This window comes from Gossypium arboreum, chromosome 11, assembly GCF_025698485.1.
Source record: "Gossypium arboreum isolate Shixiya-1 chromosome 11, ASM2569848v2, whole genome shotgun sequence".
In the NCBI taxonomy this organism is placed as follows: Eukaryota; Viridiplantae; Streptophyta; class Magnoliopsida; order Malvales; family Malvaceae; genus Gossypium; species Gossypium arboreum.
Window position 1 is genome coordinate 90,621,164 of NC_069080.1, and position 23,356 is coordinate 90,644,519.

At 36.6% G+C, this 23,356-nt stretch overlaps 1 non-coding gene across 1 annotated transcript; it reads right to left on the reverse strand.

The window, feature by feature from the left end:
• Positions 1 to 3,527: 3,527 nt before the first annotated feature.
• On the reverse strand, positions 3,528 to 3,634 carry LOC128284559 (small nucleolar RNA R71). The gene has a single exon (XR_008274983.1). It is a non-coding gene; the product is annotated as a small nucleolar RNA R71 (small nucleolar RNA).
• Between the last annotated feature and the right edge of the window lie 19,722 nt (positions 3,635 to 23,356).

Here is a 23,356-nt window from a genome sequence, read left to right on the forward strand (position 1 = left end):
AAGGTCATTGTTTTCCGGCTGACTTGATGTTGTTGTCTTTTGATGAATTTGATGTCATACTGGGTATGGATTGGTTGACATTACATGATCCTATAGTGAATTGTAAACAGAAAGTTATGGAATTGAAGTGTGAAAACGGTGAGATTTTTCAGGTTGAATCAGATGATGCAGATAAGTCACCAATGGTAATTTCTTCAATGACTACTCAGAGATGTATGAGAAAAGGGTATGAAGCTTACTTGGCATACATATTGGATACAAAAGAATCCAAATCAAAAATTGAATCAGTGCTGGTTGTATGCGAGTATGCGGATGTATTCCCGGAGGAATTGCCAGTTTTGCCTCCAATTAAAGAAGTTGAATTCGATATTGAGCTATTGCTAAGGACAACACCTATCTCTATTGCTCTGTATAGGATGGCCCCGACCGAGCTGAAAGAATTGAAGTTACAGTTACAAGAGTTGACTGACAAAGGTTTTGCGAGACCTAGCTTTTCACCGTAGGGTGCTTCCGTATTATTCGTGAAAAAGAAGGACGGTTCCTTGAGGTTATGCATTGACTACCGACAACTCAATAAGGTGACAATCAAAAATAAGTATCCTCTTCCAAGGATTGATGACTTGTTTGACTAGCTGAAATGAGTGACATGGTTCTCTAAGATAGACTTGAGATCCGGATATTACCAGTTACGAGTTAAGGAGTCAGATGTGCCTAAGACTGCCTTCAGAATGAGGTATGGCCACTACAAGTTTCTTGTTATGCCATTTGGATTAACAAATACTCTTGCTGTGTTTATGGATTTAATGAACCAAATTTTTCAGCCGTATTTGGATAAGTTTGTTGTGGTGTTCATCAATGATATTCTCATTTATTCTTGAGATGAGGCAGAGCATGTCGAGCACTTAAGAATAGTGTTACAGACTTTGAGGGATAAACAGTTATATGCCAAGTTTAATAAAAGCGAGTTTTGGCTTCGAGAGGTTGGATTTTTAGACCACATTCTTTCAGGATACGAGTTGATCCCAATAAGATTTCTGCTATTGTTAAGAGGAAGCCGCCAAGGAATGTAACTGAAGTTAGAAGCTTTTTGGGTTTGGCCAGATACTATAGGCGGTTTGTGAAAGGATTTTTAAAGATTGCTGCTCCAATGATGAGGTTACTACGAAAGGATGTTAAGTTCGAATAGACAGAGAAGTGCCAACTGAGTTTTGAGAAATTAAAAGCGTTGTTGACTGAGGCACCAGTGTTAGTGCAACCAGAATCAGGGAAAGAATTTGTGATTTACAGTGATGAGTCCTTGAGTGGATTAGGTTGTGTGCTTATGCAAGAAGGCAAGGTAGTAGCTTATGCTTCGAGGCAACTGAAACCTTACGAGAAAAACTATCCTACGCATGATCTAGAATTAGCCGCCATTGTATTTGCTTTGAAGATTTGGTGACATTACCTATTTGAAGACAAATGTGATAAACCGTAAATTATACATATTTTTATCCCATGCTTAGCACATTTATGGATGATTTCTACTTAGATTTGGTGAATTCGATGCTCCTAATCCTTTAATTTCATGTTTTATACTTAGGTGAGCATAGGAGAGTAAAAAGAGTGAGAAATGGGCAGAAAACGGAGAAAATGGACCCATGTGGGAAATCAACATGGCCTGGACTTTCTCACACAGGCGTGTCACACGGCCGTGTCCCTGTGGTAGGATTGAAGCACGACTTACACGGGTAGACTACATGTCCGTGCCTGCTTAACAGTCTTGACCATGGGCTGGTGTAATCACAGACGGGTGTGTCATACGGGCGTGTCCCTGCCGAGCCCAAGTATAACCCTATTCAAAAAAGGTCAATTTTGAGGGCTCTTAGTCTTTCTAAAGCCTATTTAAACACCTGAGGAGGCACTTAGAAAGGGGACGCGGAGTAGGAAGCAAAGAATTACTCAAGGAAAGCCGATTGATCCATCTCAGAAGCTGGATTCATCACCAAGACTGAAGATCTCCCTTCAAGTTCCATTAGGAGTTTTTGGGTTTTCTTATGTTTTGTTATCTTTATGCTTTTGAGATGTTTTCTTTCATAAGTATGAACTAAACCCCCTAAATACCTAAAGGGAATGAAACCTAGGACAAATCTTGTTATTATTATTTGAATTGTATGACAAATATTTGACTTGTTCTTAATTATGTGTTCTTAATTCTTTTTTTAATATTCTAGGACATTGATTCAAGTTAATGCTCTTATTCAGAGGAGGAATAGACCCTGTCTAAGAGTAAAATTGTCATAATTAAGCAGAGTTGATTGCGTGCCTTGAGATAGGGTGACAAGATTTTGTCGGATGAGGGTGAAACCTAATAAGGAAATCCATAGATCGAGTTAATGCAATTCTAGGGTGCTAATTAGAAAGAGATTTCAATTATTCAACCTAGGGTTAGACGTTATTAGTCTCGAGAGATAATAATATAACTTAGGGATTTCTACGATCAAGTCAAATGAATAAATAAATCGATTGAGTTAAATAACAAGTGAAGTCTAGGTGGATTTTTCCTTAGGTATTGTCTTAATCAATCGAATTTTCGCAAAAGTATTTTCCCAAATTTTCTTTCTGTGCATTCTTAGTTTAGATAACCAAACCTCTTAATTTTTAGGCTAGATAATAAAAAGGAAGTAAATACGAGTACTCGTGGTTCCTTTGGGTTCGACAAATTTCAGTCTTGCTGAACTATACTACTATTCGATAGGTACACTTGCCTTAATCGTGATAATAAGTTAGTCTCAAGATCGATTCATTCATAAATCTTTAAAACCTGTTGCGAATATCACATATCAAGTTTTTGGCGCCATTGCCGGGGAGCTAGGATAGTAGGAACAATCGATTTTTATTACTTTAGCCATTTTATTTTGCAATTCAAATTTTTATTTTTATTTTTTTAAATTTTCTTTTCTTCATTTATTTTTTTTTTTGACAGGTTTTTCTAGTTCATGACCAGAAAAAACCCATCAGGACCACTACATTTTGACGGTTAGATCGACCGCACAGTTCGTAGAAACCGAAGAGAAATAAGGTGAAGCTTACGATACACAAAGGAAGACCAATATGGCAATACTTCAACCACAACCGATGAGATGGCTGAAAACCAAGAAAATTCGCTACATACTGCGGTTGTTGCTAATCAGAATCCTGCTCCACGTACTATGTATGATTATGTTAAACCTTTTTTAACAGGAGCTGAATCAAGCATAGTTAGGCCTGTTGTTGCTGCAAATAATTTTGAACTGAAACCTAACACCATTCAAATTATCCAACAGTTTGTTCAGTTTGATGGTTTGCAGGACAAAGATCCCAACGCTCACTTGGCGAATTTCTTAAAATTTTGTGACACTTTTAAAATTAATGGCATTTCTGATGACGCCATTCGCCTTCAGTTGTTTCCCTTTTCGTAGTTGAACTCGTTGCCACAAGAATCAATCACTACTTGGGAACAAATGATCGAAAAGTTTTTATTAAAATATTTTCCGCCGGCTAAAACAGTTAAATTACGTAATGATATCTCCTCTTTTTTGTAGATGGATTTAGAAACACTCTACGATTCATGGAAGAGATATAAGGATCTTTTACGAAGATGCCCTCACCATGGGTTACCACTCTGGCTACAGGTTCAAACATTTCACAATGGCCTAGATCCTTTGACTCGGTAGATGATTGACGCAGCCGCTGATGGAACTATCAATAATAAGACACCTGAGGTGGCTTACGAATTTATTGAGGAGATGTCACTGAATAACTATTAGTGGCAAGTTATGAGGACAAAGCCGACGAAAGCAGCTGGTGTTTTCAACCTGGATGCAGTTACTATGCTATCTAACCAAGTAGAACTCTTAAATAGAATGATTGATGGTTTGTGTGGTTCTACTCAGGTACATATAGTGATGAGGTGTGGTTCGAATAGAGGACGAGCATACATAGAATATCAACCCTTCAACCTTAGCATCGAGGAGAAACAAGTCCAATATATGGGTAACAATAACTCTAGACCACAAAATAACCCATATAGTAACACTTATAATGCAGGTTGGAGGAACCATCCCAATTTCTAGTGGGGTGGTCAAGGAAATCAAAGGCCACAACATCCTCTAGGTTTTCAACAACCACCTTACCAGTAGGAAAAGAAGCCGAACCTTGAGGAGATGTTGACAAAATTCATCTCGGTGTCAGAAACTCATTTCCAGAATACCGAGACAGCCCTTAAGAATCAACAAGCGTCAATCCAAGGGCTCGAAACTCAGATAGGCCAACTCACCAAACTGATATATGAATGACCACAAGGTAGTTTGCCGAGTAACACAGAATCTAACCTAAGGGAGCAAATCAATGCAATTACCATTCAAGATGAGGATGGGTTAGTGGCACCAGAACCAGAACCGAGGCAAGAAACTGTGGTAAGTAAAGGTAAGGGTGAGGTGGACCACAATGACCAGAAACCGGTAAGTAAAGAATACAAACCTCGTGTGTCATACCCAAACTCGACAAGGAAAGACCGCACAAAGAATAATTCGTTAAATTCCTTAAATTATTAAAAAAGTTACATATTAACTTACCGTTTATTGAAGCTCTTTCGTAGATGCCAAATGCAACCAAATTCTTAAGGGAGCTTTTAACAAATAAGTGAAAGTTGGATGAGGCGTCGCATGTGAAGTTGAATGCAATTTGCTCAGCCATTCTACAGAATAAGCTACCCAACAAATTGAAAGATCCAGGGAGTTTTACGATTCCTTGTTTAATTGGTAGTTTAGATGTTCATAATGCATTGGCTGACTTAGGGGCAAGCATTAATGTTATGCCTTATAAAATGTTTAAAAAACTAGGTCTTGGGAAACCCAAACAAACTAGGATGAGTATTCAATTGGCTGATAAAACCATTAGATTTCCTAGGGGTATCATTGAAGATGTTCTTGTTAAGATCGATAAATTTATATACCTATTAGACTTTGTTGTTCTAGACATGGAAGAGGATAGTAACGCACCTCTGATTTTAGGAATACCCTTTTTAGCGACTGCTAGGACCATTATTGATGTTGGCACAAGTGAACTCACACTTCGTGTGGGAGACGAAACAATCACCCTTCAAGCTCGTAATTCAAGTAACACATCGAAAATTGAAGGTGGTTGTATAAATCATCCTACTAAAACTGACCACGTATTGCAACCTACTTTGCAGGAAATAAGTTCGAAGAACCTACACGAGCCGTGTTCAAGCAACATCACAGGACCTATCTATGAAGAATGAAGGCTACAAATTGAGGAGCTAGATGAATGGCAGACACAGAAATCAAAAACACCCGATAAATTGAAACCGAGCCAGGACGAGCTCAATGTCGCACCAAATCAACTTAAAGCTGGAGACAAAGTACTACTAGATGCAGCAAATCCTCACATTGCCACTTCTGAACCTAATGAAGAAATTCCTCTTACGGTACTCAATATTTTCCCATATGGTGCAACGAGGTAATTCATCCCAAATTCGGCACATTTAAGGTAAACAATACTCTTCTTAAACCTTATGTTGATAAAATTGATAGCAGTGATAAGGAGTGTAAACTCCTCGCCCCACCTTGACCATGCAGAAGAAAGGTAAGTCCAGCTTAAGACTATAAATAAGCGCTTCTCGGGAGTCACCCCGAGCACTAACGGTGTTAACTTCTTTAAATTTTAGTCTTTAACATTTAATTCACTAACTAAGTCACTGAACACAGGATTTCCAGCACCACACGGCCAGGAACACGGGCGTTCCGTAGGTCGTGCACATACCACGGGACGCAACACGGCCATGCGATACGGCCGTTTGAAAACAAAGAAAAAACGTTTCCCCATCATGGGATCCGATAAAGTTTCCATGGCTGTGCGACGTGGCCGTGGGCAATCCTGGAAAAGTAACACGGGCAATCGACACGACTGTGCCCATTGACTGTGGTCGAGCTTGTCAAAATAACACGAGCGTGCACCTACATACACAGGCATCGGAGAAGCGAACGGAGATCGACATGGCTGTGCAACATGGCCGTGCACACCAATGCGCCTAATTTCAAAAACCACAAAATGCACAGGCTGAAATGAGAGCACACGGGCGTGCCCTACGGCCGTGTGCCCCAATTTCTTTATAAACACCTATTATTTATTTTATTTTTATCTCTATATTTTGAAATTATTATTTTTTATTTCCTTTTAATACTATTTTATCCTAATTTTTTACAATTTTTATTTTTTGGTTATTTCATTATGAGTAATTATGCTTCAGTATATCTCCTAAAGAGTTCCTGAATTTATCACTGTCATAAAGAGCTCCAAAGCTCATCATCAAATAGGAAATAAAAATTCTAGGGGCAAAAGACATGGATTAATGAACCTCTACCACCGCTGGAGTATCCTCCTCCACCCTCATCATTGCTTTGGTCGATTATTCTCCATAACTCCAATTCAAGGAGTTCATTCATCATTCAAGAAGTTTCACTTCTCTCCCTATCTTATGATTATATATCTATCTTTTTCAATATATCTATCTTTCTACATTGAGGGCAATGTACATATTAAGTGTTGGGGGGTCTTTTATATCATCATTAGAAATCCTTGAATTGTGTCTTACTCTCATGTGAATCACTCATATCACTATTAGAATGAATTTTAATTAATTTATGATTTTTATTTATATGTCTTGAATTAAAACATAGGCATTTATGCATTGATTGTTTAAACTTTAAGACATTAGGGAATCAAGCATGATAAGTTGATTTTTGAAGAATTAAAAACTTTTAAGTTGTTTCCCTAAGTTTAAATATTATCTTAAGTTGAAATTCACAAGTTTGAACATCAAAAAGCCATATTTTTTGTGAGATTTTGAGCCTTTAGAGCATATTTTACTCCTTTCATGCTCACTTTTATTATGAGTGCGTCAGTTTTGATTTGTTATTCTAGAACTTGCTTGATTATGCATGTCAAGACCACACCATTTGATTTGATATGTCAAGATGATAAAAGCACTTAGGTTTAACCCACTCACTCCACAAATGCCTACCTTCATAATTAACCCTTAGTGAACCCCTTTGAGCCTAACAAGCCATTAATTGATTTACCCTCAATATTAACCCATAACCCATTATTGTTGAAATCCCCTAATTTGATCCCTATTTTTTTCAAGATATGATTTGAACTAATTGCTTAGCTATGTTTTTCTCTTCTACGTATTTGACTTGTTCTTAAAAAAATAAAAGAGTTCTTCAATACATATTAGTTGTAATTCGTCGTTTTTTAGCTTGAATGTTAATTTCATATTCTGAGAAAAAGCTCACTTGTATTCAACTAATGACTAGTCATTTTTCTAACTAGGTAATTTTTCAATTCAATCTTGATTCTAACCTTTTCTTTCAACTTTTGACCATACCCCCTAACCAAAGCAACGTTACAACCCTCTAAAAAGACCTTTTTGATTGATGTATCAGCTCAATATATAGTGGTGGAGATTTGATTTTCAAGGAAGCCTATGGTAATAACTTTTCATATTGACTAATGAGTGCTTTTATTGATGTCCTTAAACACCTTGAGTGATTTGAGTGAATCTTTAGTGAGGATGTTAAACTCTGCGATATTTTGATCAAAGGTAATCACTTAGATAAGGGGAGACACCTATGTTTTCGTGATAAAATGCTCAACTTGGAATGTTTGAAACTTTGATGTACTTTTATTTGAATTTTCAATGTATGAATACTTATGGATTATTTTGAGATATTATTGATAGGGATTATAAATTGAGAAGAATTTATTTTGATTGTGAGTTGAGGATTTTGCTTGAGGACAAGCAAATGCTTAAGTGTGGGGGATTTGATAAACCATAAATTATACATATTTTTATCCCATGCTTAGCACATTTATGGATGATTTCTCCTTATATTTGGTGAATTCAATGCTCCTAATCCTTTAATTTCATGTTTTATACTTAGGTGAGCATAGGAGAGTAAAAAGAGTGAGAAATGGGCCGAAAATGGAGAAAATGGACCCACGTGAGAAATCAAAACGGCCTGGACTTTCTCACACGAGCGTGTTACATGGTTGTGTCCCTTTGGTAGGATCGAAGCACTACTTACACGGGTAGACTACACGCCCGTGCCTGTTCAATAGCCTTGACCACGGGCTAGAGTAATCGCACACGGACGTGTCACACGGGCGTGCCCCTGCCGAGCCCAAGTATAACCCTATTCAGAAAAGGCCAATTTGGGGGCTCTTAGGCATTCTAAAGCCTATTTAAACACCTGAGGAGTCACTTAGAAAGAGGACGCGAAGTAGGAAGCAATGAATTACTCAAGGAAAGCCGATTGATCCATCTCAGAACCGGATTCATCATCAAGACTGAAGATCTCCTTTCCAGTTCAGGAGTTTTTGGGTTTTCTTATGTTTTGTTATCTTTATAGTTTTGAGATGTTTTCTTTCATAAGTATGAACTAAACCCCCTAAATACCTAAGGGGAATGAAACCTAAGACAGATCTTGTTATTATTATCTGAATTGTATGATAAGTATTTAACTTGTTCTTAATTATGTGTTCTTAATTCTTGTTTTAATATTCCAGGATATTGATTCAAGTTAATGCTCTTATTTAGAGGAGGAATAGACCTTGTCTAAGAGTAAAATTGTCATAATTAAGCGGAGTTTATTGCGCACCTAAAGATAGGGTGACAAGATTTTGTCGGATTAGGGTGAAACCTAATAAGGAAATCCATAGATCGAGTTAGTGCAATTCTAGGGTGTTAATTAGAAAGAGATTTCAATTATTCAACCTAGGGTTAGACGTTATTAGTCTTGAGAGAGATAATAATATAACTTAGGGATTTCTACGGATCAAGTCAAATGAATAAATCGTCTGATTTAGAGTTAAATAACAAGTGAAGTTTAGGTAGATTTTTCCTTAGGTATTGTCTTAATCAATCAAATTTTCCCAAAAGTATTTTCCCAAATTTTCTTTCTATGCATTCTTAGTTTAGATAACCAAACCTCTTAACTTTTAGGCTAGATAATAAAAAGGAAGTAAATACTAGTACTCGTGGTTCCTTTGGGTTCGACAAATCTAGTCTTACTGAACTATACTACTGTTCGATAGGTACACTTGCCTTAATCATGATAATAAGTTAGTCTCAAGAACGATTCATTCATAAATATTTAAAACCTGTCACGAATATCACGTATCAAAATGCCATGTCTATACAGACCATTAAAGTCTTAAGTACCTGATGACTCAAAAGGACTTGAATTTGAGGCAACAAAGATGGCTGGAATTGTTAAAAGACTATGAACTTGTGATTGATTATCACCCCAGTAAGGCTAACATGGTTGTCGATTCCTTGAGCAGAAAGTCTCTATTTGCTTTGAGAGCTATGAATGCACTGCTAACCCTATCTCATAATGGTGCAATTCTAGTAGTGTTAAGAGCTAGACCGAGTTTTCTTCAATAGATTTGTGATGCCCAGGAAATTGATAAAGTGTTCCAAGCTAAGAAAGCTCAGTGTGAGTTGGGCAGTGAATCAGATTTTCATAAAGATTCTGATGGTTGCCTGAGGTTCCGTGGAAGGATTTTTGTTCCGAAGAATGCTAAGTTGATTCAGAATATTTTGCATGAGGTTCATAACAGGGGTATGTCAGTTCACCCTGGGTAGCACGAAAATGTACAATGATTTAAAGAAAATGTATTGATGGAATGGTATGAAAAGAGATATATCCGAGTTTGTAAAGAAATGTTTGATTTGTCAACAAGTAAAGGCCAAAACCCAGGTACCTTCAGGTTTACTTTAGCCTATTTTAGTTCCCGAATGGAAATGAGACCGAATTACTATAGACTTTGTGACAGGCTTGCCATTAACGTCAAGAAAGAAAGATGTCGTATGGGTTCTGCTTGATAGATTGACTAAATCAGCTCAATTTATACCAGTACGCGTTGATTATTCACTTGATAAGTTAGCCGAATTGTATATTTCTGAGATTGTGAGACTTCATGGAGAACCTTTATCGATTATTTCGGATAGAGATCCACTTCGTGGTTTTGGAAGAAGTTTCAAGAAGCTTTGGGTACAAAGCTGAATTTTAGTACCGCTTTTCATCCACAGGCTGATGGAAAATCAGAGAGAGTAATACAGAGACTTGAAGATACGCTCATATGTTGTGTTTTTGAATTCCAAGGTAGTTGGGAAAAGCACTTACCTTTGGTTGAATTTGCCTATAACAACAGTTATCAGTCGAGTTTGAAAACGGCACCTTATGAAGCATTGTATGGATGTAAATGTTGTACACCACTGTATTGGACTGAGCTTAAGGACAATAAGATTCATGGAATAGATTTGATTAAGGAAACCAAGGAAAATGTGAAAGTAATTCGTGATTGTTTCAAAGTGGCATTGGATAGACAAAAGTCTTATGCAGATTTAAAAAGGAAAGAAATTGAGTATCAAGTCGGGGATAAGGTATTCTTGAAAGTATCTCTATGGAAAAAGGTTTAGAGATTCGGTAGAAAAGGCAAGTTGAGTCATCGTTTTATAGGACCGTATGAGATTATTGAAAGGATAGGGCCTGTTGCTTATCGATTGGCTTTGTCGACTGAGTTATAAAAGATTCATGATGTGTTTCATGTGTCCATGTTGTGCTGATATAGATCGGATCCCTCACATGTGATTGTACCGATAGAGGTTGAAATCAGACTGGATATGACTTATGGTGAGGAACCTGTTAAGATCCTAGCTCGGGAAGTCAAGCAATTGAGAAACAAAAGTGTTGCTCTTGTGAAAGTTTTATGGCAAAGACATGGGGTTGAAAAGGCTACATGGGAGCCTAAGGAGGCTATGAGGAAACAGTACCCAAACCTTTTTATCGGTAAGATTTTCGGGGACATAAATCCCTAAAGGAGGGAGAGTTGTAACATCCCGAATTAGACCTAGTCAAAACAGTGATTTTGAGACCACAAATCTGAGATAGAAATAATTATTATATGATTCTTAAGAGGTCTATGATATGAATGCATGCTTATGTGAAAGTTTCATGAAGAAACTATATGCATAAAATGTCTAATTTAACTTTAGGGACCAAATTGAGTAAGATGCAAAACTTGCATTCTAAAAGCTTTAAGTATAAAACTGCTTTAGATTAGGAATTAGAGGGTCTTAATTAGCAATTTAACCAATTTTTATAATTTTGGACAAAAATAGACATGCATAGTAAAAAATTGAAAGAAAAACCCTAAGGGCATTTTGGTCATTTGGTAATTAAAAGAATAAAAAGGGAAAATCAAAGCAAAAATGTGTCCATCTTCTCCAAGTGCTAGCTGAATTTCTCAATAGCCATAGTTTTGGTTTTGTTCAACATTTCCAAACTTGATTGTAAGTGCTTCCTAGCCCCATTTTTAATGTTCTTTGTATTTTTAAAGTCTTTGAAGCATGATCTACCCATTTCTAGCTATATTTTAAGCTAGGGTTAATGTCTGAAATTTGACCCATGTGTAGCATGCATGTATTTTGTTGATTAATGGAGGAATATGAATGTTTGATGCATGATAAACATCTTTTACTAGGTGATTTTTAGTGAAAACACCTGAAAAAGGGACTTGTTTGTAAAAGTGTAAAAGTGAGTAGTAATAATGTGAAATAAAGGAAAATATTGGCTGATATGAGCATAGTAAATGTTTAGCTAGGGTCAGGTAACCAAGAAAATGCATGCATTTCATTTTACGAGCCTAGGGACTAAATCGTAAATAAATGGAAAGATAGGGGTAAAAAGTAATTTTACCAAAGCATGAATTATGGATTGAATTGTGTAATGTGATTAATAAACAAGTTAAATTTGGCATTATCGATCAAGAAAAATGTGAACTGGGTCTTGATCGAGGGAAGAATAAAGTATACGTTGATTAGGCTCGGTTACCATCATTTTTATATCGAGGTAAGTACATGTGTAAATAATGTGACAATATGGTATGTTCTGTTGTGTTAACATTATGGGATAATTATTTTATTGCTTATTATGTATGCTATGCCTAATAGTACTATTGTAAGCATGAATGATATTATGGTCGCTATCCACGATGTCACAAGCAAGTGCAATAGAGGCACAATGTGCAAGTGAGAAAAACCCCGTTTGAACCTTAGGAATAGTTTAGGATACAAGTGACATGTCACTAGGAATTAAGAAGTCCGAACTCGTTGAGTGGTCCGAGTTCAGAATGGATGCGATACATGTGATTGAGTCCCGGGCAATGGTCTTGTGTGTCCTACCAGTGGCTAGGTAATCCTTGAGTGGTCGGATACCTGACAGCTTTTGTGAGCAGCCCATGTAGTTACACCTTGATCGATAGCTTATATAAGCAAGCCAGTGAGTAGCTCTATTGTGAGCGTTGCATGATATAAGGTAGCTTTGGCTACGTATGTTTATGTGGCACTCATGTGCAAGTTTTCGTGTATCCAAGGGTACTCTGAGTGTTCAACGGGTATTATAATGAATGATGCGATGAATGATGCGATGAAAGTCGCAAGATGGGCATGGTAATGAAGGTAAAGTTATTTGATATGCTACGGATATGTACAGGTACGTACGTTGTACTCATGAGTGATGCCTTGTTAAAGGATGATATGTGACGAGAAAGTATATTCATATATATATGTATATATGAATACTAGATAAATGAGCTAGAATGCTTGAATGATGAATAATCTTGGTAGTTATGCTATTATGTCTTGCATGATTATGGTTTACTAATATTGCATATTATTTGCATGTGGACTTACTAAGCTTAAATGCTTACTCCCCTTTCTTTTCCATCATTTGTAGTTCCGCCAAGCTACCTAGGGGATTGGGAGTTGTCGGAGCATTCGATCACACTATCAAAAGAACATTGGGTATAGTGAATTTGTTATTTTGAGTATGGCATGTATAGGGGACTTGGTCATTTTGTGGTATGTGTCATGCTATTTGGCCAAATCGTGAAGGCATATGATGTTGATGATTCATTTTGTAATAGCCATGTGATATGGCTCATGATTAATTCTTGGATTGTAATATCTAATTTTTCATGCATGTATGTGTTGATGCCTTGATGATGTTCTATGTGGTTGTGTGATGGATATATAATGAGATATTATCTTGATGATGTGGAATATGATTGCTTGGTGGATGTATGAAGATGTATAGATTAAATACTAAGAGATAAAGAATGGTTTAATAATCTAAGATGACAATAGTTATAAATGTGCAACTTGAAATTTTGATAATTAAGTTGATTTGCATGAAGTTTGTACAAAATGCCCCGAAATAGTGTGATTAAGGGAATGTGCAATAGGATGATATTATAAGGATGTGAAAGTGCTATGGTGTTAAATATTGAGTGTCTAAGTATGTCATGCTGCATGCTTTGAAATATGCTTAAGTACATGAGTGATTAAGGGTGGCAATTGGCTTGGAATATAGCCTTCAAATTGTCCATACGGGTAGACACACGGGCATGTGTCTAGGCCGTGTGTGAAACATGGCTGTCCCACGGGCGTGTGGAATGGTCGTGTGTCCCCTGCACCCTAATTTTTGCAAGTCAGTATGCTCAGTAGAAAACACATGGGCTAAGACACGGGCGTGTGTCTTGGCCGTGTGAGGGACATGGCCTATCCACATGGGCGTGTACTCTGACCGTGTGAAGTCTGCACCTTTTTATGAAAAATTCATTTAATTTTAATTGACCACACGATCTGGCCACATGAGCGTGTGCTACGCCGTGTGACCCTAAATTGGTGCTGAAGCCATAGTCAGAGAGTTACACGGCTGGAGAACACGGGCGTGTCCCCTGTCTCACACGGGCGTGTGGCTCTGTATTAGGGAAATTTTCCCAAACTTTTCTAAAAGTTCCCAATTTAGTCCCAATTCTTTTCTGATGGCTGTTTTGGGCCTTGTAGGCCCATATTAGGTACAATTTGTGTATGTATGAATGAATTTGTTTTAAAGAAAAATTTTGTAGCTCGACTTTTTGCATGAATGTATGAGTACAAGTTTGGTAATGCCTCGTACCCTATCCTGGCGTCAGATATGGGTAAGGGGTGTTAGACTGAATTAGTTTGCTCCATCAACACATCATACAGGTTATGCTGGGGTGAATAATAGTGGAGTTGGGCTACTGCGCACTCGTTCGATTGCAATTGGCACTTCTGTATTTGAGTTATGGCACAAATAGCTTGGTCACCCGTGTTATAGAACACTTACTCAAGTGCTTAGAAATTGTAATGTTGTATCGAATAAGTGTGTTCTGAAAAAAGTGTGAGCTCCTTGTCAGTATGGGAAATCTCATAAACTTGTTTTTCCTGATTCTCAAACTGTATATTTATCATCTTTTGAGCTAGTTGTATCCAATTTATGGGGGTCAGCCCCATTACATTTAGATGGTTATCTTTACTACCTTTCATTTGTAAATGCTTACACTTATTTTACATAGATTTATCTTTTGAAGACAAAAGCTGAGGTTCTTGACAAGTTTATTTAGTTTTTTGTAGAGATTCAATTTGGGTACAAGATTAAAAGGCATCACAGTGACTGGGTTGATGAGTATAGACCATTGACTATGATTCTTGCCCAGCTAGGCATACAACACAAGCTAACTTGTCCACATACATCTGAAAAAACTATATTACCAAGAGGAAACACAAAAATTTGATAGAGACGGGTCTCATCCTGCTTGCACAAGCTTCTCTACCCATGCATCTCTAGAGTCATACGCTTTTACATGTTGCTTACTTAATAAACAGGCTCCCTACACCAGTTCTTCAAGGAATGAGAAGTTGTATCACACACCACTGGACTATCTGGTGCTTAAGGTTTTTGGTTGTTGTTGTTATCAATACCTTATGCCTTATAACAAATATAAACTACAGTACCGTTCTAGACCTTACACTCATCTTGGGTTTAGTTCTAATCATAAAGGTCATAAATGCCTTGATGAAAATGGAAAAGTTTGTGTCGAGAAATGTGACATTTGATAAAGGTTGCTATCTGTTTGCTAAGACAGGGATAGTGATAGGGACTTCATGTACCAAGGACACTTCTTTAATGGTTCGTCAATAGCCAACTGTTCCAATTTTGCCTTGACAATTTTCTACACAGTCACCAATTGCCCCTGCTGAAAGGCCATTTGCTACTGATTGTTTGTCTGGTTCTGATGAGGGTTTTGTTGCTGACATATCACCACCAATTGATCAAACCTTAGGCTTTTCTAAAGGGTCATTCCGAGAGTCCACTTCTCACACAAGGTTAGATTCCACTAATGTTCCTATGGAATAGGTTGGTAATACCTTACTTGGTTCACGATAAGGGTTAATTCCTTATCTAGAGACTACTCCTTTAATTACTCCTGCTCTTGTTCCTGTCAACACACACATCATGCAAACAAGGTCAAAGCATAGTATTTTTAAACCAAAGCTTTATATTGCTACTTTTTCTAATCATGAGCCTTTAACAATCAATGGAACATTCCTGAGTTCGAAATGGACTAACTCTACTCAACAGAAATATGATGTGCTTTTAAAAAATCACACGTGTGAGCTTGTACCTTTACCTTCTGACAGAAGGGTAGTGGGCTACAAATGGATTTTCAAGATTAAATGACATTCAGATGGGGCAATGGCTTGTTATAGAGGTCGACTTGTTGTGAAAGGATATCTACAAGAAGTAGGTGACAATTTCAATGAAACGTTTAGTCCGGTTGTTAACCCTACAACAGTTCGTGTGGGTTTTATCCTTTGTTATTACATTCTGCTGGACCTTAAGGCAAGTTGATATAAATAACACCTTTCTCAATAATGATCTTATTGAAGAAATTTACATGGTAGCCCCCAGGGTTTGAACAACATAGTGAAGGGACCTCGTGCTTGGTTTCAAAAACTGAGAGACCACATTGTTAAAATGGGGTTTGTTCTATTTAAATTTGATACTTCACTTTTTATCAAAAATTCCAGAGATGTTCTTCTTTATGTACTTTTTTATGTGGACGACATCATAGTCATGGGTAACCATCATCCAAGTATTGTTACTTTTTTGAACTCTTTAGACTCGAGGTTCTCTCTAAAAGATTCGGGAAAGTTAAGCTATTTTTTGGGCATCAAAATTACCTACACTACTTCATAGATATTTCTCAGTCAACAAAAGTATATTCTGAACTTGTTGCAAAGAAGTTGCATGGATAACTCCAAAGGCACACCTAATCCTGTGACACCCCTAATTTGACCCTAGTCTGAAAGTGGTTTCGGGACCACAAAAACCGAGTCATAAAAATAATTAACAGTCATATTCGATGCTTATTATATGTGAATATGAATGTGTGGAAGTTTCATACTTTAATTTTATCATTTGTATGCGAAATTATTAAATAGGACTTGTATGAGAAAATTTAGAAATGTGCTAGGCAAATGCTAAAGTGTCCTATTAATATATGTTGGAAAGTGCTTGTACTTGCATGTCAAATTAGCCAAACTATAGGTAGTGGCCGGCCATGCTACAAATTATATAATCAAATATGAATTTTCTATTAACTTTAATTAGCTAGATGCCATATTATCATGGGTGAATGCAATAAAATAAAGAAAGAATAATTAAAGGAAGGAAATGGGTGAAAGACACAAAGTCTTCATCCATGTTTCTTCCTAACCGATTCTAAAGGAAGCAAAGAACAACCATTCGGTGATCTTGAACTCAAGAATAAGCTCAAGAGCAAGTGGGGTCAAAGTTGGATAAGGGAAAGGAAAAAGTGATCGAATAGCCGTTGAAATCGTTCGACAACATCCGAGGTAAGTTCTTAAGTAATTGAGTTTGATTCCTTTGTAAATTTTAAGTTTTAAAATGGGATGAATATGAATTATGTATATACGTTAAGGTCAATGACTTTTCTAAATGACGGCATATATGATATTATGTTTTAAATATGTGAATGAGAACTTTACAAAGTAAATTGTATAAATCTGCTACGGACAGCAGCAGTAGCATGTTTTGGAAAAATTACCATAAATTGTGGGAGTTGAGATAAAGGCTGAATAAACCATGTAATTAAAGCTTGATGCGTCTAGTTTCGTATACAAGAAATCGTGTAAGTAAAGGGGTTGCCGATAATGAGATTTTCAAAGTTGTGTGAGGCGAGTCGAATGGCTCAAATCCCTGTTTAGTATTTGGAAAATCATTATAAATCGTAAAAAAATGATTATAAGATAAAATTTTACGCTTAGACTCCTTAATAAGTCTAATTTCAAACAAAATAAACGAAAACACATTTTGAATTCTGTACAATGAGAAATTAAATTCTTAGTGGAGAGTAGTCAGAGTAGTCAAGTAGTAAAATAGGGGAAACTGTGAGAAAAATCTGGTATTGATTGGCCAAACCAAAAATTCTGAAAATTTTGTGGATAGAGGATATACGAGTCTATTTTCATGGAAAATTAGCGGAACATAATTTGGAATTTCGTAACCCCAGTTACAAATAATTTAACGACTATTGCTCAGGAAAACAGCTTGTAGAGAATTTGTGGTTATGTTGTAAACATGGATAACACTTGTTTTAGTTGATCATAAGCTATTGATTAAACCCATACTTGAATTCTAAATTGTGATATTATAAAATGATATATGAGTGTTAGATGGATCTTTGATATTAAAATTTGTGAAATTGTAAGTTTATAAGTATTCGAATATGAAATGATAGTATGGCTTGAAATTGAATTATTCATTGGAAAATGATAGATGTAGATTCAGCCAAGACAAAGTGAAAGTATATGTGGTATGTGAAGTATATTTGGATAATTGTGATGTGAATACATGAAAATTTATATTTTGATTTAGGATTTTATGTGATGGATGTGAATGTGTATACATGAGCTAAGGCCGAATGGCAAATGTGATGAATGTGAACATGCATTTGTGTGCTAAGGCCGAATGGCAAATGTGATGAATGTGAACATGCATTTGTGTGCTAAGGCCGAATGGCAAATGTGATGAATGTGAACATGCATTTGTGTGATAAGACCGAATGGCCAATGTGATGAATGTGAACATGCATTTGTGTGATAAGCCCAAATGGCCAATGTGATGAATGTGAACATGTATATGTGTGATAAGGCCGAATGGCCAATGTGATGAATATGAACATGCATATATGTGATAAGGCCGAATGGCCAATGTGATGAATGTGAACATGTATATATGTGATAAGGCCGAATGGCCAATGTGATGAATGTGAACATGCATATGTGTGATAAGGCCGAAAGGCCAATGTGAAGAATATGAACATGCATATATGTGATAAGGCCGAATGGCCAATGCGATAAATGTGAACATGCATACATGTGATAAGGCAGAATGGCCAATGTGATGAACGTGGATGTGTATATATGTGGGAAAGCCGAATGGTTAATGCGAAATGTGTATGAGATGGATATGTGGTAAAGCCAAATGGCTAATGTGAGATATGTATGAGATGTGTATATATATATATTGTGGCCAAATGACAAACGGCGGAAGGTGTGTTTTATTAGATATTTGATGAGGTAAATGAATTACAAATATGATAGTCGATGTGAATGTTGTAACATGTGAATAAATATGTATGAAACTCTATGATGTAAACCCGGGATTAAAGACCGGATGATCATATGTGGTGACTATGTTTGGGTTAAGATCCGTTGACTTCGTGTGGAGATTTCATCTGAGCTAAAGGTCTCGCCGATAATCCGAGTAGAGTTTAAAGCTATAAGACTTCGCAATAAGAATTGCTTATAAATATATTCAATGCAAAAGGTTAAACAGTATGTACTCCAAGTTTATATGTTGAGTTGATTTAAACTAAATCATAAAGGCAGTTATGTGATGCATACGTGAGCAATCTATGAGACTATTCTTATGATTATGTGACATCGGATCAGTGTGAGAGGTTATGTGAAATTATACAATATATCTATGTCACATGAGCTCACTTTTATGTGAAAGTTTATCTGCCTATTGTATATGATGAGATGTGCATATTCGGTAAAGGGATAGTATGCCCGAAGGAAGAGTGAAATAAAAATACGAACAACTATGTTATAATTTGATTATTATCTGTTGACACTACTTAAAACTTACTAAGCATTGTAATGCTTACTCCATTTACTTTGTTTCCTCTGTTTTATAGATCTCATTTGGAAGCTACAGGCTCGGGGATCGTCAGCAACTAGTCACACTATCACTATCCACTGCTTGTTACTGTTATTTTTGAATTATTTTATGGCATGTATAGAATAGACTAGTGGCGGAAGAATATTTTGGTTAATGTATATAAGCCATGCGAAAATGGCATCTTTTGAATGTTTACTTAGAGAAGTTTAAATTTTATCCCTGGCTGTGCTTAGTACTTATTTAAATGAATGATCTTTATTTCAAGAAAAAGTTCAAAATTTTACGGTTCTGACATGAGTTATAAGTCCGGTAATGCCCCTTTCCTATTCCGGCGACGGTTACGGGATAGGGGTGTTACAAATCCTATGATTTCTTCTTCTGTGTTGTCGGTGAACTTTGGAAGCCCTATTAAAAATGAGTCTGAATACAAGAGTATAGTGGGTGCATTACATTATATTGTGATCACTAGGCCCGAGATTACGTTTGCAGTAAACATGGTCTGCCAGTTTATGTACAAGCCCGTTGATCATCATTTCAAAGCTACTAAACATATTTTACATTATTTACAAGCCACGGTTGATCATGGAATTTGTTTCACTGCTAACCCTAAACTTTATCTTAAGGGTTACTCAGATACCAGCTAGGGTGATGATCTTGATGATAGGCGATCCACATTAGGGTTTTGTATTTTTCTAAAAGGGAACCCAATCTCATGGGGTTCTAAGAAACAACAAGTAGTGTATCGTTCTTCTACAGAAGTAGAACATAGGAGCCTCGCTCATGCTACAACAAAGGTCACATGGTTAGAATCATTATTGGGAGAATTACATGTTCACGGTGCAGGGAAGACAATTATTTGGTGTGATAATTCAAGTACAGTGATGGTGTCTACTAATCTGATTCTACACTCCAAGTTCAAGCATGTAGTGCTAGATCTATTCTTTGTTCGTGAAAAGGTGGCAATGGGAAAAATTGATTGTTGGTTATGTTTTAGCTCAAGACTAGGTGGCAAATGTGCTTTCAAAACCTTTGTTAGCTAGGTGTTTTAACAGGTTCAAGACACGACTTAAGGTTGTCAACAAAACTGAGTGGTTACAAAGCTACTCACCAGTTGGGTGAATATTAAGGAATGATTCATGTTGTAACTAATGAACTATTAGTAGTTAGTTTGTTAAGAAATGGTTAGCTATTAGTTATCAAGCAGTTAACAAATTTTGTATAAATTCCTTTTAACTCAGACTTTTGAGAATAGTTTTTTTGGTTTCTTTCTGTTAATGAAGAAGCTATTCATGATACTCTATATTCATTTTGTTTCTCTTCAATGTGGATAGGATGGCCTTCGTGTCCGGTCCATGTATATTGTGCCACAAATATGTGGCTTCATAATGAAATTCACAGAGGTCATAAATAGTGAAGCCTGGGTTATGGTGGGACTACAATGTTCTTCAATTAAGACAGGAATGAAGATGGTATACAAATTATGAGGCGCATAGTGTCAACTGAGCCACCCCTTCTATTGGTACTGTATTGAATGGCCATAGGTTTAATTGTGATAGGTAAGGGTAGCCATATAGACCCAAGTACTGCTGAAGGTACGTTCGTTATGCATTTCATATCTGAAAGTGATCCACACAAGAGCCAAAGAATATGCTATAGGGAGAAGCTTTGGGGCATGTTGACTGCCGATAGTGCAAGATTAGTTCCAAGAATGTGGATCTGCCCTGATGATGACAAAGAGAGTGGATACTGCTCAGGCAAAGAATATGATGGTTCAAGGATAGGTGAATTTAGGATCGAATGCCCAAAATGCCAATTTGAAGTGAAATTGATGAAGCTGACAATGCGGGATGAAATTTAGCAAGGTTGTGGTTTTTTAAGCATTTTAACATTGTTTGTTTGAATTTGGAACTTAACCTCCATTTTATTTCTATAAAAAAAATTGAATATTTTTATATATACTGGTAATTGAATGCAAATTATATACTTTAGCTATTATATAATGCAAATTATAGTCATTTTATATGTGACAGCCCAAAATTGACCCTAGTCGGGAGGTGGTTTCGGGACCACAAAACCGAGGCATAAAAATAATTTATAATTTATTTTGATGCCTATAATATGTGTTAATTCATGTGTGACATTTTGATGTTTCGATTTAGAGTTATAAATGTGAATTTCATTAGAAAGGACCTAGTAGTAAACTTTGAAAGTATGATGGGGAAAGGTGTGATGACTAGTTGAACATGCATGCAAAAATAAGGATTTGCATGTCAATTTCCCCCAACATGAAGTGGCCGGCCATGGCAAGAGTGGATGGGCAAAACATGTCATGAAACATGTTTTGTTGGTGCATTAGGGTGAAATAATAAAATAAAGAGCATGGGCAAAGAAAGAAAAAAAATGGTCTCATCCATGCTTCCCCCTTGGCCGTGAGTTGAGAGAAAGGAAAAGAAAAAATTTGGTTCATCCATTCTCATTTTCTTTGGGCTGAAAATTCTAAGAAGGAAGGAAATTTTGCTCCATTTTTAGTTTAGAAGAGATCTAGAAGGAGATTTGGCTATACTTGCATCAAGATTAAGGTATGTTGAGGTTGTGTCATGAGATTCATGCTTGTTTTGGTTGCTAACTTGATGTGCATGTTAGCCATGGTTCAAATCCTTGCTATGCCATGAAAAATGGTATTTGGCCAAGGTTGATATTGTGTTAAAGCCATTGCATGCTAAATGTGAAGCTTGTTGATGATGCATGTAATGATGGATTGACTACTCTTGAAATTTCTTTTTAGTATTCTTGAGTAGGACATTGAATTCTTTGTTTAACCATGACCGAAGTTGAAAGAGTATGGTTGTGATGTATTCGCCATGGTGCATTCATGAGCATGATTTATGCTTGTTACTTGATTGGTAAAATTTGTGTTTGGATGGGTATGAACCCCTTGAGATTGACCTTGCACCTATATGTGTATACATGTTTGCACATGATGTATTGGCATGACATATATACTATTTCAAGGTATATATTTTCTTGTGATGATGTTTGGTTATGAAGTACATGAGAGATGTGTATTGAGCTACAATATGTAATCGTTAGTTAGTAAAATGCATGCTGTTTTTGTGTGGTATTAAGTGCATAATTGGCCTCAACATGGACATGCATATTCGGCCACATGAGGGAAATTGGTGTGCATGCATTCGGTTAGAGGCAAGGATATTGATGCCTATTCTTGGCTTAGAAAATTGACTAAGAGGAATATTAACTAATGTGTTGAGTTCGATTCGTGATTTCGTACATATGCGACTTTGATGCCTAATGAGCATATATATTGGCTAGGTATCTTGAATTCCTCTTCGATGCTCAAATGATAAAACCAATTTATTTGTTAAATTAAGCTCAAGAGCAAAGGGAGCTAAATCCGATAAGGGAAGGAAAAAGTCGTCGAATAGCCGTCGAAATCGTTCGACCACGTCCGAGGTAAGTTTTGAGTATCGAAACTTAGATTTTGATTCGATTGAATGAAGTAATAAGCAATCGAAATTGTGCCTTTGTATGTGGCCATTGAGCGAAATGATATTTTGCTAAGTGAATTGTGCATAAAAGTTGTGTTATGAAATTGAAACAAAGATGTGTATGAATGTTCGAGTGATATCGGGCTAAGCCCAAGGCAATTGTGCGAGTTATGATATCCGGCTAAGCCCGAAGGCAATTGTGCAAATTGTGATATCCGGGTTAAGTCCGAAGGCCTTTGTGCGGGTTACCATAACCGGGCTATGTCCCGGCGTTTGAGCAGTAGCTATATCCGAATAAACTCCGAAGGTATGTGATTCGAGAACTTTGAACTTGCTGGAAAATTTTCAGTTAATGCACTTGTGAAATTCCCAACAACAAGGTATGTTTTGTGTGCTTCGCACACTATGAGTAAGTCGTATGAATATTCGCTCTAATGATAAATGAGCTATCGGCATTAACTAGGCCGTTATTTGTGTATGAATATAAGAGTTGGGATTGTGAAGTAAGCATGTCTTTGAGAAATTGTGCATATGAATTATTGTTTAGCTACTTGAATGCTATGCTTTGGTTGTGTGTATATTATGGCTCGAAACTTACTAAGCATAAATTGCTTACTCCGTTTCTTTGTTTCTCTGTTTATAGATTTTGCTCGTTAGCGATCG